Here is a 3,928-nt window from a genome sequence, read left to right as displayed (position 1 = left end):
TTTAACACCTGCAGATGTGAGCCAGGTAGAGATTGCTTGGTGTGAGATTTGGTGCTCTGTTAATCTCTAGGTAGTCCACTTGTGTGGCTATTTGGCACGTGTGCCTGCTTGGTGGTTAGCCACAGACACAGAAGATCAGGCTTCAACGGGTGCTTCATATATCGCAGTTATTTTGTCCCACCTGGAGTGCACTCTCTTCCTTGCCCTCATTCCCACCACCCCACCCTGCATCCAGCTGAACTGTGGCGGCTTTTGTTGAGTCTAGGGGAGGAAACTCTCCATGCCAAATGAGAGCAGATCTGCAAAGATTTAGCAGTAAGACACATCAGGGTTTTTCTCTTTGTGAGAGACAACAAAAGAAAAAGAATGTTAAAAAAAAGGGAAGTGTTCTTCTTTCCTGCACTTGAAATTCCGCTTTTTTTGCTGCCCTGAGAATCATTTGGCAGGATCTAAGATGTGCTTGGGATGGAGGATCAGGCGTGAGATCCTCAGCTACTTCCCCATCCTCTTTGTTCAAAATGGAGGAGCAGGAAGGACAAAAAGGGAATCTCTGAGCCCATCTCCAGCTGGACGAATGCTTTCACTGTGCAGATATTGTGGAAAATAGCCATAAAAATGATCTCTGAGAAACACTGGACATGCATGTGTGGACATGCAGAGTAGGAAGGGAAATGTGGAGGACCAGGGAAATCCTTGGAATTTTCTGTATTGCAACAGGGGCCAAGAGCAACTGAAATCTATTATAGTATATGTCCCTGATGACTATATTGAAACCCCCTTGAAACACAGGCTTTGGCTTCTGAGAGCAGGAGATGGAAGTTACTTTTGCTTCATGCTTTTCTACATTAAAGCCCTGAAAAATATCACTCAGGAAAGATGTTATAAAAACTACCTACTGTCACTGCTAACATCGATGTACAGGCATCTGAGAGAGAAGAGTTTGCTTAGGCTAGCATAGGACTCCTGCTGCCTTGTCAGATTTGGAAACAGGGAAAGAAGTTCATATGCATTTCAGAGCTTTCAGACAGACTGAACCGAGATCCTCAGATCTCATCCTCCTGCTCTTTCTTTAAAAAAAATAATAAATCAGAAAGGTTAAAATCATTATTTTACTGAAAAAAAAAAATTCCTTCAGCAACTTTTTCTAACTCATAAATAAAATATCCCAGTTAGGACTCAGCAGTGCAGATAGAAAAAGCAGCTCTTCAGCCATATCTGAGACAAGAGCTTAGATGTGGCTGAGCAACGTGGTTACTGATGCCTGCCTAGTGTCTACCTGAGCCAACAGGGGACAGCCCTGTTGGAAATGCATCTCCTGCCTTATTGTACTGCATGTGGTATCATCACCTCTCTCTCCTTCTTACCTCATCTTGTGTTTGTTTTGACAGAGGCAGTGGGCAGTGATCACACCTGAAGTTTGTTAGCAACGACAGCAGCTGCACATGCTGCCTGTTCTGCCTGGCCCTCTGCTCCACTGCTGGAGGATGATAAGCACCCCCCAACGTAGCCACGCTGATCAGCTCCCACTGCCTGACAAGTGGTAACAAGCAGGGACAGAGCTGATGTGCTGCCCTGCCATCCTACAGCTCTTCGCCTTGGACTTTGTGCGCTGGCTCCCGTTCCCCACCTGGGAGAGGACTGTGCTTCCCTTCCCCTGCGGGCTCTGTGTTTTTAACCATTTGTTAAAATTGATTAGATGCAATCTCCATTCGTGGCTGTACCAGCATAGAGGCTGAAATCCCGGGTGGGTGCAGGTGCCTCTGGAGATCCCTCCTGGCACGTCAGCAAACCTGAGCTTCAGTACAGCAGCTGCAAGCTGCTGTGGTTCAAGGACGGCAGTTGTCACAGGAGCACAAAGGCAGGCCTGTTGGCCTGAGGCTGGTATGCTCTCAAAGCAGCTTTAAAACAAAGCTAGCCTGAGAGAGGCTGTCTTGCTGAAGGATGCACTTGGATACCTACATGGATCAGCCTTCCGTGCTGGGGAGGGAGCTGTGTTGAAGTGCCTCATTTGGGGTTTGAGAGTTCAGAATGGATCTGGTGCCTATGCTCAGCTGAGAATTTGAACTGTTCTCACTTAAGGTTGTTTTGGAAAATGCCATCCTAGATCCCCAGGCCCAGGGCCATCTGGATAACGTTCCTTTCCCACTCAGGGAGAGCTGGCAGGTACTGTACCTCAAAGGCCATGCCTTCACATGTCGCTGCAGAGACCAGAAAGCAGGGGCAAAGATGGGTGGACGCTGAAAGTGTAGTTCTTAGCCTGAAACACTGCTGCAGCCCCTTCAGTAGCCTCAAGTCATGCATACAGACTTGCTTCCTAGGCCTCCAGAGAGGAAGATGCCTCTCTGAGGTGTAGGTGGTGAGAAGTGTTTAGAGAAGAGGAGCCCTCAGCCTGCACCCAACTCCTGTCAGAACATCGAGGAATATGGAGAGACATCATCAGGAAACGTATCTCGAGCACACAGGCAACAACTGAAATAGCAAATGTGACAAGGTTTTCCAGTTGGATTTGAAAGGCATGTGTGTTGCTGTGAAGAGAGAGGAGACAGTGTCATGTGGAAGGGTTTCCCTTTCCCTCAATAAAACAGGAAGACAGCCAGGTGGAAGGCAGCCCACAAAGAAGGAGGTGGCAAATGAGGACCGAAGGAAAGATGCACTGGATTAAAAGCACAAGTGTTGGTACCATGTGTGTGCGTGGGGAGTGGTGTCACTGTGACTTTTCCAGGAAGATTCCTTGAATAACCCAGAAACCTGTCTGAGCATATCCTGAAAACCATATTCACTCAAGCCATGAGAAACAAAGCTTTAGGCATTCAAAACATATAGAAGATTTCACAGCTGGGAGAAAGTTATGAGCAATTGAATCATCCCCCACCCAAAAAAATCTGGGTTGACAGGAACTTATTTATTTGTTGATTTATTTATTCTAGAATCCTCTGCCTATTCCTTGATGAGTTTTGGTTTTTTGCTTAGACCACCTGACGTGTTGATGAAGAAAGAATATTTTTCTCCTCACCTCAGAAAAGCAGAGCTTGGCGCTCAGTGATGAATGTCGTATGTTTTGTGCTCCCTGGGATTTCTTTACAATAGTGTCTTAAACTGGCAAAATAATCAGAAACACAGCAAGGAGGGGAGTACAGCGAAGGGAATTACAGTTCCTTTATGCAAGAGACGTGGGTGGCACTAAGTTTCTGGCTCCCAAGCAGTCATAGTGAGGTAAAAACATGTGAAAAGGAATGCCTCACTCAGCAGATAGTCCTCATGGGATCTTGGGAAGCCTCCACGAAGGGGGCTCTTTGAAGGGATTCTGAGAGAGGGAATCAGTTGATGTTTCCTCACATGGGGAACAAGCAGCTGTGCATCCTGCTGTCAGAGTACAGGAGGGGGCAAAGGGGGTGAGATGGCTCCTGTCAGAAAGGGAGGCAGAAGAAAGCAAAAACCAGACAGCAAATAGATAAATGTAGACTATGTTTAGGGAGGCTTAGGTCAGGGTGTTTCTGGATGAACACACTCAGCACTACAAGGCCACCCTGTAAGCCATCTCAGCATGAAGGAATACTGAATGGACCATGAAAACGGTGTCTTCTCTGGGCCCTGGAAAGATCCTTAGAGAGCAAGGGTCTGGCTTACCGGTACTGAATAGCATGAAGGAAGCCTGGCACCCACAAAACACTTTTCATTCTCCATTTGTCAGAGCTTTGTGTCATGTCCTCTGCAGGAGGCAACAGGCGTTGCACTCCAGTGGGCTTTGCTAACCCATCCTGGCCACCAGGCAGGTGGGCTTAATGCTTCCACCCAGCATTAAACCAAGATTAAGTCCCATTCTTTGTGGTTTCCATGAATGAACAAGAGAATAAAGGAGTTGATTTATGATCCTGCATTTTCCCCTCTGAGATGGGCAGGGTTTCTGCCCGTATGAGCAGGAGGGGAT

This window comes from Chaetura pelagica, unplaced genomic scaffold (assembly GCF_000747805.2).
Source record: "Chaetura pelagica isolate M959 unplaced genomic scaffold, ChaPel_1.0 scaffold65, whole genome shotgun sequence".
NCBI classification, from domain to species: Eukaryota; Metazoa; Chordata; class Aves; order Apodiformes; family Apodidae; genus Chaetura; species Chaetura pelagica.
The sequence above is the reverse complement of the archived record's forward strand: the minus strand, read 5'-3'. Positions refer to the sequence as shown.